This window comes from Hyperolius riggenbachi, chromosome 7 (assembly GCF_040937935.1).
Source record: "Hyperolius riggenbachi isolate aHypRig1 chromosome 7, aHypRig1.pri, whole genome shotgun sequence".
Taxonomy (NCBI): domain Eukaryota; kingdom Metazoa; phylum Chordata; class Amphibia; order Anura; family Hyperoliidae; genus Hyperolius; species Hyperolius riggenbachi.
Window position 1 is genome coordinate 202,067,203 of NC_090652.1, and position 12,469 is coordinate 202,079,671.

Here is a 12,469-nt window from a genome sequence, read left to right on the forward strand (position 1 = left end):
GGTGATGCTGGACTGGCCGGTGACTGCAGTGCACTAAAGTCCTTACCCGGATGCAAGAGCTGGAAATGTGCATGAGATGGACATGTGAGGAGGCGTAACTATAAATGCATAGCACTGCCCTGCAGAAGATGTCACATGAGGTCGGGCAGTCAATGAGGGAAAAGTGAGCCTCGCTTTTCCCTTACTGGCTGCCCGGCCCCATGTGACATCTGCAGCCAGGCAATGCATATACAGTTTCGACCCCCTCCTGGGTAAGAACCCTCTGTAATGGAAGCGGTACCATTATCTAGGCCCTGTGGCAAGCAAGATTTAGGGAACCACTGCAATAAATTCAGGGTAGTGCCCCGGAGGTACTGGTTTAACAAAACCATCCAATGATATCCTGCGCCTGAACTTATGAAAATTGATGTCTACCCTCTTAGGGGAGCAAGAAGTGATACTATATCTACGCGAACAACTCCAATACACTACTGTCTGCTTGACATATAAACTTTATTCAAATATTGTATTAACAACATACCCTGTACCCATTAAAAAGAGCAGTACTGCGATGATCTGCCTAAGCTATCCACAGCCGGCTGTGTCACATACAACGGTCTCCACTGCATACAAGCACCCATTCACATACACTAGTCATTATACTCCCGGGAGTTTTGCATAAGGTGTCTGCCTGCAGCAAACTTAACTCAAATGGCTCCAGGTGTGTCCCTTGTCTCTCATGCGGGGGCTGTATGCCGGGTGTTAGTGTAGCAATTTCCCATAAGCATGCCTCAAGGATATTTTCATGCAGCGTTAGTGGTTAATAACAGCAGACGCATCAAGCACATGTAGCTTAGAATAGGTTGCCGCTGAGGGCTCTCACCACCTCCTGCGCATTGTCCTCCCACCTCCCACCTCCTGCGCATTGTCCCACTTTGCTTTGGTCTGATGTACAATCCTCTTTGGTGCGCTCTGCGTTCTGTTCTGTCCACTCCGCATTATAGGCGTCCGTATGCCGGCATGTCCGTCATGTAGGGATCCCTCACTGCTATCCCAAAGTCACACTGCTCGAGACCCGGAAGTGACGTCACCACTTTGCCCTCCGCATCACTAGTATCGGCCGCCCACCAGCCTTCGTCAGATGATAGTGGGCGGTTGTTCGGCCTTCCATTTTTCACGTCCCAGCAACGCTTGTTAATTTGCATACTCCTCCCCACATACACTGTCTCATTAAAGTGCTGTGTCCGGATTCCGTTACAGATTTCTCAATGCTGTCATTTAAGCAATGTTGTCATTTACAACAGATTAGATAGCCAGGGATAAAGGAGTCCTCCTCAACTTCTCACAGAAACTCCTACGTTCTACAATGTCTGTTATGAGATACATGCATCCGTTAGTTGTAATATAATAATAATAATATATGTCCCATAATGCGACACATTAGTGCTCTTCTAAGGACTGAGAACTTATATAGCTGTTACTTAAACTGTATATCCCCAATCCTGTTTCCAATCTCATACAGCCAACAGACATCCCTCAAACACACTCTATCTAAATTGTGTCAATTTTCAAGAGATATTAATGTCAATAGAACAATAGGAGTCACTGCAGCAATTAATGGACTTATCACTGAGGGAGAAAGGGGGCTAGGAGGAGGTCAGAGTTTAATCCTTGTGGGATGACTGTTCCTAACCTAAAAATCCAGCTTGATTCAATTTGGCATAATTTTCTATCAAGGTCACCCCCCCTGGAAGGTATCTGCATTTTAACTATGCCTTTAAATCTTAGACCTTCAGGGTTCTTTCCATGATTCAACATAAAATGTAGTCCCAAGGGGCTGGTTTCATCCCCCTCGTTTATGTTATGTACATGCTGCTGGATGCGTTTTTTAAGCTTGTATGCAGTGGAGACCGTTGTATGTGACACAGCCGGCTGTGGATTGCTTAGGCAGATCATCGCAGTACTGCTCTTTTTAATGGGTACAGGGTATGTTGTTAATACAATATTTGAATAAAGCTTATATGTCAAGCAGACAGTAGTGTATTGGAGTTGTACTGGTTTAACAAAGCGCCTGCAAACCGTTTACGTTTCGAGAGTTTGTAAGTTTAATTTGTTTGTAAGTTGAGTCCTGTGTTATACGGTATATCAGGAAATGTGGATAAATGACTTCCTTTCGGATAACTTTGGTTTTGGACATACAGGTCCTTCTCAAAAAAATTAGCATATTGTGATAAAGTTCATTATTTTCTGTAATGTACTCATAAACATTAGACTTTCATATATTTTAGATTCATTACACACAACTGAAGTAGTTCAAGCCTTTCATTGTTTTAATATTGATGATTTTGGCATAAAGCTCATGAAAACCCAAAATTTCTATCACAAAAAATTAGCATATTTCATCCGACCAATAAAAGAAAAGTGTTTATAAAACAAAAAAAAAAGTCAACCTTCAAATAATTATGTTCAGTTATGCACTCAATACTTGGTCAGGTATCCTTTTGCAGAAATTACTGCTTCAATGTGGCGTGGCAATGAGGCAATCAGCCTGTGGCACTGCTCAGGTGTTATGGAGGCCCAGGATGCCTCGATAGCGCTTGCGTCTCTCAACTTTCTCTTCACAATATCCCACAGATTCTCTATGGGGTTCAGGTCAGGAGAGTTGGCAGGCCAATTGAGCACAGTAATACCATGGTCAGTAAACCATTTATCAGTGGTTTTGGCACTGTGAGCAGGTGCCAGGTCGTGCGGAAAAATGAAATCTTCATCTCCATAAAGCTTTTCAGCAGATGGAAGCATGAAGTGCTCCAAAATCTCCTGATAGCTAGCTGCATTGACCCTGCCCTTGATAAAACACAGTGGACCAACACCAGCAGCTGACATGGCACCCCAGACCATCACTGACTGTGGGTACTTGACACTGGACTTCAGGCATTTGGGCATTTCTCTCTCCCCAGTCTTCCTCCAGACTCTGGCACCTTGATTTCCGAATGACATGCAAAAGTTGCTTTCATCCGAAAAAAGTACTTTGGACCACTGAGCAACAGTCCAGTGCTGCTTCTCTGTAGCCCAGGTCAGGCGCTTCTCCTGCTGTTTCTGGTTCAAAAATGGCTTGACCTGGGGAATGCGGCACCTGTAGCCCATTTCCTGCACATGGCTGTACACGGTGGCTCTGGATGTTTCTACTCCAGACTCAGTCCACTGCTTCCGCAGGTCCCCCAAGGTCTGGAATCAGTTCTTCTCCACGATCTTCCTCAGGGTCCGGTCACCTCTTCTCGTTGTGCAGCGTTTTCTGCCACACTTTTTCCTTCCCACAGACTTCCCACTGATGTGCCTTGATACAGCACTCTGGGAACAGCCTATTCGTTCAGAAATTTCATTCTGTGGCTTACCCTCTTGCTTGAAGGTGTCAATGATGGCCTTCTGGACGGCAGTCAGGTCGGCAGTCTTACCCATGATTGCGGTTTTGAGTAATGAACCAGGCTGGGAGTTTTTAAAAGCCTCAGGAATCTTTTGCAGGTGTTTAGAGTTAATTAGTTGATTCAGATGATTAGGTAAATAGCTCGTTTAGAGAACCTTTTCATGATATGCTAATTTTTTGAGATAGGAATTTGGGGTTTTCATGAGCTGTATGCCAAAATCATCAATATTAAAACAATAAAAGCCTTGAACTACTTCAGTTGTGTGTAATGAATCTAAAATATATGAAAGTCTAATGTTTATCAGTACATTACAGAAAATAATGAACTTTATCACGATATGCTAATTTTTTTAGAAGGACCTGTATAGTTTAAACTATCTTTGTTTTTTGGTTGTTTTCAACATGCGTTTTATTTGTTTTAAACTATTTACAACAGTTTTTACTAAACTGTAACATATAACAACAAAAATAAATAATTAAAAAAACGGTAATGTATATTTTGTACATGGAGAAAATTTTGCTTGCATCAATGAAAAATTGTGACTCAAGACATTTGCAAGGAGGGGACTGCTTATATATGGAAATGGCAAAGTGACTAATATCTATGTATTGCCATGAACTACAGCATGGATAGTCTGTTTTCGTAAATGGTCGGGAGTTTGATCTGCAACCACATTTAGGCTACTTTCACACTGGGGGATTGCGTTACATACAGGTAAAAATAGGATTGCAACACAGTGGAGGGGAAAAAGTCGCATTGTGCGGTCCACGTTTGTTGCAATGCATACAGTACATGAAAAGTATACTCATGTTATGCAATGCTGCCTTGCGGTATTGTAACAGATTTCATCGCCCAACTAATGCACCAATGTGAACGTACCATTATGATAAAATTGCATTGAGTTAGCAATACAACCATATTGATCGAGGCAACATACTGTATTGCCCCATGTGAAAGTAGCCTAATGCTGGTTTCACACTACCAACCTGCAGTTGTCGTGTGGTGTGATCAGCCGATCACACCACAACGCCCCCCCCCCCCCCCCCCCACAAAAAAAAGCCTGTGGAGATTACTGGTGCAGTGCACGATAATGTCCCTTTTGGCTGCAAGCCAAGCAGGAAGTGAGGGTCTTTAGCGTTCATTTCTTGTGGCTGAAGTTCGAATTGCGCAGAAGTGTATTGACAAAATACGCTTCCGCACCGCAATGCGAAAAAATAAAACTGTCACCATAGACTTACATAACCTCCAGTCGCCTCATGTCACCGTGCAAGTTACCCACCAACACGCTGTTGCGCTAGCATTGGCCATGTGGCGAAAATGTCACTTCCGCTGCATCACATCACACAGGTATGAAATGCCCCATACACTTTCATTGGTGTAGCGCCATTACCCTGCGGTAAAAACGGTAATGCAACGCACCAGTGTGGAAGGAGCATTAAGGTAGCCACACACCATACAATAAAATGATCCGATTTTACGTCAATTTGATGAAAATGATCTGATTTTCTGAAAAATCAAAAGCTTTATTTTTATTCAAGCAAGAAATCCGATCGGATTTCCTATTTTATTTGATAAAAGTCTATTGGAAGTGCTGGATTTTCTGAACAATTTTTATGAAAATTGAATGGTGTGTAGTAGATTGTATGTATGTATGTATGTATGTATGTATATATTAGCGCAGCTCCGCAACATGGCACTGTGAATGCGACCTTCAAGCAATATTCTCCGAGTTTTCAATCATTTTTTTTTTCATAATTGGGTAAAAATTTACCACACGTGTGGTACATTGGTCAGATTTTTTAAATGTTACAATCAGTCAGAAAAATTGATTGCAATTCTTGAATTGAACAGATATTTTAAAAATTGTATGGTGTGTGGCCACCTTTAGTGTTTTTATGGCTATAAGGTAGAGATTTGTGTATGGGTAAAGCGTGTTCATTTAATAAAGAAATCATGACATTCTACACATCCCTTTGTTTTTTTAGGTTAAAGGGAACCTTAACTGTGGGCCCCAAAAAAAAATTCACTTACCTGGGGCTTTCCCAAGCCTCCTGCAGCTGTCCAGTGCCCGTGCCGGTCCTTTGGTGCCCTCCGGTCTCCCTCCGCGGCTAAGTTTCGTTTTCGGCCAACTGCCAGTCGTCCTCCGGCAAAGCGTCTCCTTCTTCCGCATTCCCTGTCGTAAAGAGCGGGGCGCGCTTTACAGCTCTTTACGACGGGGAATGTGGAAGAAGAGGACGCTTTGCCAGAGGACGACTGGCAGTCGGCCGAAAACGAAACTTAGCTGCGGAGGGAGACCGGAGGGCACCGAAGGACCGGCGCGGGCACAGGACGGCTGCAGGAGGCTTGGCAAAGCCCCAGGTAAGTGATTTTTTGGGGGGGCCCACAGTTAAGGTTCCCTTTAAACATGATTTCAGCAGATATCATGAATCGTGATATTTATTGTAAATGATCCAGTAGTAACAGATTTAAATTAGATGTATGTGGACATCAAATGTACTGTCTAATCAGTTAAAATATTGTTTAGTGTATGCCTACCTTTATTATATTAGGGTATTCTCTAGGTTTGATGCACTTGAAGCTAATAAAACAAGCAAATGATGCAGAGCAGATGGCTAAAAACATACAGCACAGTTTATGAAGGACTGGAGTCTGCATACCTAAAGGGATGCTGGGGATGCTTTTTCTTTTGTATGTTTGGGATTCCCATGCAAGCTCTGTAGCATGGGAGGAGTAGGCTGAGCTAGTGTCAAGTAGAGGTATAAGAAAAGAATAAAGGAGGGAAAATGAGAATGGACACAAATGAGCTTGACAACAGTAGGCTGGTTGAGCTGAGTGTTTGTGACAGGAATATTAGTAAAAAGGATGGAGGGAATGTGTTGAGGAGGAGGCGTGCTGAATAATGAGCTTAGTTCAAGAAAACCTCTGCATGTGAAAACATTAGAGCGAATTGTTCAAAAACACAAGTGCATTTATTTTTATGTATTTTACCATTTTTATTTGTGCTGAATTTTAACCACTTGAGGACCACAGTCTTTTCGCCCCTTAAGGACCAGAGCCTTTTTTTCCATTCAGACCACTGCAAAAGCTGCTTTCACGGTTTATTGCTCGGTCATACAACCTACTATCTGTAACGATCTGCTCAGCTGACTGCACGGGCAGACAGCTGTTTAACCATTCCTTAAGGGCTTGTTTCCACTGTTGCGACGCGATTTCGGCCGCATTCCGAAGCTTGTAAAAACGCATGCGGATGCGTTTCCACATGCGTTTTTACCCGCGATTTCGCATGCGATTTCGCATGGCAGGGTGCCATGCGAAATTAACCATGACACTGCCAGGGCTAAATAAAATTGAAAAAGGTGCGAAATCGCACGCGAAATCGCGGGTAAAAACGCATGTAACAAACGCATGCGTTTTTACTATTAAATACATTAGCGGCGATTCGCACGGATTCCCGACGCAGGCGAAATCGTTGGCTCTTTTGTGCGTTTTTTTCACGCTGAAAAAAACGCACCTCAACAACGCTACAGTGGAAACAGGCCCATCCACTTGTATTACATGTGCGGATCTGCATGCGTTGGACGCATGCAGATTCGCGATAGTGGAAACGAGCCCTAAGTCTGAGGGCTGCAGGTCTCTGGAAAAGAGACCTGTCTTCACTTTGCAAGTTTCAGACCTGCTCTGCTGCTGAGGAATTTGCATATACTTGTTATGCAGATTGTCTAGCTGCCTCCTTTGAGGGCTTGCAGTATAAATACCATGTTCTCCCAGAATCCCTTGCTGGTCATGAAGGTTTGTTCCTGCAATCACTCCTAGAGTGTCAGCCTTGCTGTCGTTTGCTAAGATTATCTTAGAGTAGTTCCTGGGGACTGCACTAGGCATCCCTTCTAGTGCAGTCAGGTTGTATTATCTGTATTGCCTAGTTCTGTCTCTCTGTCTCGATTGTCGTGTCACCAGCGGTGGTCGACAGGAAATCGTTCTGTCTGTCTGGGAGTGTAGGCCAGAGCTGCAGTTGCTACTGGCTGCTCCATCTGTCTGGATCGCATTCGCCCTAGTGGTAGTGGCAGTGCCTCCTTCTGTATTCTGCCTCAGGGGTGCTAACCAGAGCAGCGGTTGCTACTGGTAGCCCCATCTGTCTGTCTGTTTGGATCGCATTCGCTCTAGCGGTAGCAGCGGTGGTTCCTTCTGAACTCTGTCTGGGAGTGTAGGCCAGAAGCTGCGGTTGCTGCTGGCTGCTCCTTCTCTCTGTCTTGTCTTGTGCGAACGCTTGCTGTAGGCTCGATGAGGTAACCGTTTAGCAAGCGTTCGCGTTCTCTATTTCGTGTTTGTGTGTCATTGGTTAGTTAGGGTGGCACGCTTATCACTGGGCGCCTAACGCGCGGTGATCGTGCTTAAACGCGTTCGCTGTTGCGAATGAGTGCGGTGTTCACGTTTAGTTAGCGTTTGTTATTTTCCTTATTGTTCTTGCTTGCTGTGCCTTTGCTACTCTCGTGCTCTGTCCTGCTCAGTCTTGTGTCACTTCTGGCAATCACCTCTCTTGCGATTGTGTTCCCACTTTGGTTCTGTTGTTGTGTGTTCACCGTCGCTGGGTGGCGACTAGATTGGTGGACACACATTTATTCTCCCTCTACAGGTGCATAGCAGCACGGTGGCGTAGTGGTTATCTCTCTCGCCTTGCAGCGCTGGGTCCCTGGTTCGAATCCCAGCCAGGGCACTATCTGCAAAGCGTTTGTATGTTCTTTCCGTGTCTGCGTGGGTTTCCTCCGGGCACTCCGGTTTCCTCCCACATTCCAAAAACATACGGATAAGTTAATTGGCTCCCCCTAAAATTGGCCCTAGACTACAGTACTTAGTAGGGTGGAGAAGGAGGAGCCCGGAGTATATGTATTGATTGTAATTAGTTGGTACTAAGTGGTATTAAAATAATAAAATAAAATGAAGAATAGAAAATCAGTTGGTCCTACCTTGTTAAAGTGGACCCTTCACTCAATATAGAGAGATACACTTTTTATTTGGCACTTTTAAAAGAAAAACCGCTTCCTCAGGTTGTGTAATATGCCTTTAAAAAACAAACAGGACACTCTAGATCACATATATGAATTCTGCTGTACATGTCTTACAATCATAATATATTTGAGGAAAACCAATAATAATTAACAGACAGAGATACACACATACATATAAATTCTCAAAATGGTATCCATAAATAGTAGGAAACAGAAGGAGTATTCCATATTCACAGCACGGTAAATACATAGTTGGGGTGAGATTCTACATAAACTACATTCCAAAGAGTATGATACATATATAAATGATTATAAATGAATGCAGATCTGGTGGGATCTGAAGATAAGAAAGTCTCTTTAGGCATATATCAAGATCTAGCAATGGTAGGGATTAGATTGTGAGCTCCTTTTGAGGGACAGTTAGTGACAATATATATACACTGTACAGCGCTGCGTAATATGTCGGCACTATATAAATACTAAATAATAATAATAATAATAATAGCTGGGTTCTATATAATTACACGCTTGTGGAGGATTCCCGCAGTGTCAGCGCGCATCTTGTGCGCTGACCACGGAAATAGTTCCGCAATCGTTACACTATCTAAATTAATTTTCCCTCCGTTTCTTGTCACTAATACAGCTTTCTTTTGCTGCTATTTGATTGCTGCAGCGATTTTTAGTTTTTATTATATTCATCAAAAAAGACATGAATTTTGTCAAAAAAATAATTTTTTTTAACTTTCTGTGATAAAATATGTCAAAGTAAAATTTCTGTATAAATTTTTATCCAAATTTATTGTGCTACATGACTTTGATAAAAAAAACAACCATTCAGTGTATATTTATTGGTTTCGGTAAAAGTTATAGCGTTTACAAACTATGGTGCAAAAAGTGAATTTTCCCATTTTGAAGCATCTCTGGCTTTTCTGAGCACCTGTCATGTTTCATGAGGTGCTAAAATTCCAGGATAGTATAAATACCCCCCAAATGACCCCATTTTGGAAAGAAGGCATCCCAAAGTATTCACTGAGAGGCATGGCGAGTTCATAGAAGATTTTATTTTTTGTCACAAGTTAGCGGAAAATGACACTGAGACCCAAAAAAAAAAAAGTTCCCATTTCTGCTCTTGTGACCAAAAAAAATGAAATCTGTCAGGGACTCACCATGCCCCTCCCTGAATACCTTGAAGTGTCTACTTTCCAAAGTGGGGTCATTTGTGGGGCACCCCTGTAAAGCCTAAAGGTGCTCATTGGACTTTGGGCCCCTTGGCGCAGTTAGGCTGCAAAAAAGTGCCACACATGTGGTATTGCCGTACTCAGGAGAAGTAGTATAATGTGTTTTGTGGTGTATTTTTACACATACCCATGCTGGGTGGGAGAAATATCTCTGTAAATGACAATTTTTTGCTTTTTTTTTTTTTACACACAATTGTCCATTTACAGAGATATTTCTCCCACCCAGCATGGGTATGTGTAAAAATACACCCCAAAATGCATTATACTACTTCTCCTGAGTACAGCAATACCACATGTGTGGCACTTTTTTGCACCCTAACTGCGCTAAAAGGCCCAAAGTCCAATGAGTACCTTTAGGATCTCACAGGTCATTTTGAGACATTTGGTTTCAAGACTATTCCTCACGGTTTAGGGCCCGTAAAATGCCAGGGCAATATAGGAAACGCACAAATGACCACATTTTAGAAAGAAGACACCCCAAGGTATTCCGTTAGGAGTATGGCAATTTCATAGAAGATTTTATTTTTTGTCACAAGTTAGCGGAAATTGATTTTTATTGTTTTTTTTTCACAAAGTGTCATTTTCCGCTAACTTCTGACAAAAAATAAAATCTTCTATGAACTCACCATACTCCTAACTGAATACCTTGGGGTGTATTCTTTCTAAAATGGGGTCATTTGTGGGGTTCCTATACTGCCCTGGCATTTTAGGGGCCCTAAACCGTGAGGAGTAGTCTTAAAACCAAATTGCTCAAAATGACCTGTGAAATCATAAAGGTACTCATTGGACTTTGGGCCCCTTAGCGCAGTTAGGGTGCAAAAAAGTGCCACACGTGGTACCGCCGTACTCAGGAGAAGTAGTATAATGTGTTTTGGGGTGTATTTTTACATATACCCATGCTGGGTGGGAGAAATATCTCTGTAAATGACAAATTATTTTTTTTTTGTTTTTACACACAATTGTCTATTTACAGAGATATTTCTCCCACCCAGCATGGGTATGTGTAAAAATACACCAGAAAACACATTATACTACTTCTCCTGAGTATGGCGATACCACATGTGTGGCACTTTTTTGCACCCTAACTGCGCTAAGGGGCCAAACGTCCTATGAGTACCTTTAGGATTTCACAGGTCATTTTGAGGCATTTGGTTTCTAGACTACTACTCACGGTTTAGGAACCCAAAAATGCCAGGGCAGTATAGGAACCCCACAAGTGACCCCATTTTAGAAAGAAGACACCCCAAGGTATTCCATTAGTAGTATGGTGAGTTCATAGAAGATTTTATTTTTTGTCACAAGTTAGCGGAAATTGATTTTTTTTTTCCACAAAGTGTCATTTTCCACTAACTTGTGACAAAAAAAACTTCTATGAACTCACCATACTATTAACGGAATACCTTGGTGTGTCTTCTTTCTAAAATGGGGTCACTTGTGGGGTTCCTATACTGCCCTGGCATTTTAGGGGCCCTAAACCGTGATGAGTAGTCTAGATACCAAATGCCTCAAAATGACCTGTGAATAGGACGTTGGGCCCCTTAGCGCACCTAGGCTGAAAAAAAGTGTCACAGATGTGGTATCACCGTACTCAGGAGAAGTAGTATAATGTGCTTTGGGGTGTATTTTTACACATACCCATGCTGGGTGGGAGAAATATCTCTGTAAATGGACAATTGTGTGTAAAAAAAATAAATAAAAAAATTGACATTTACAGAGATTTCTCCCACCCAGCATGGGTATGTGTAAAAATACACCACAAATCACATTATACTACTCCTCCTTAATACGGCGATACCACATGTGTGACACTTTTTTGCAGCCTAGGTGCGCAAAGGGGCCCAACGTCCTATTCACAGGTCATTTTGAGGCATTACTCCTCACGGTTTAGGGCCCCTAAAATGCCAGGGCAGTATAGGAACCCCACAAGTAACCCCATTTTAGAAAGAAGACACCCCAAGGTATTCTGTTAAGTGTATGGTGAGTTCATAGAAGATTTTTTTTTTTTTGTCACAAGTTAGTGGAAAGTGACACTTTGTGAAAAAAACAATAAAAATCAATTTCTGCTAACTTTTGACAAAAAGTAAAATCTTCTATGAACTCGTCATACACCTAACGTAATACCTTGGGGTGTCTCTTTTTCTAAAATGGGGTCACTTGCGGGGTTCCTATACTGCCCTGGCATTTTAGGGGCCCAAAACCGTGAGGAGTAGCCTGGAAACCAAATGCCTCAAAATGACTGTTCAGAGGTATAAGCATCTGCAAATTTTGATGACAGGTGGTCTATGAGGGGACGAATTTTGTGGAACCGGTCATAAGCAGGGTGGCCTTTTAGATGACAGGTTGTATTGGGCCTGATCTGATGGATGGGGGGGGGGGGGGGGGGGGGTGACAGGAGGTGATTGAAGGGTGTCTCAGGGGATGATTAGAGGGGAAAATAGATGCAATCAGTGCACTGGGGAGGTGATCGAAAGGGGGTCTGAGGGGGATCTGAGGGTTTGGCTGAGTTATCAGGAGCCCACACGGGGCAAATTAGGGCCTGATCTGATGGGTAGGAGTGCTATGGGGTGACAGGTGGTGACAGGAGGTGATTGATGGGTGTCTCAAGGTGTGATTAGAAGGGGAATAGATGCAAGCAATGCACTGGTGGGCGATCAGAGGGCAGGGGGGGGGGGGATGTCTGGGGAGGATCTGAGAGTGTGGGGGGTGATCAGGAGCCCCCGGGGGGCAGTTTTAGTGACAGGGGGTGATTGGCGGGTGATTGACAGGTGATTGGTGGGGAGAATAGATGTATACAGTACACAGGGGGGAGGGTCAGGGGAGGATCTGA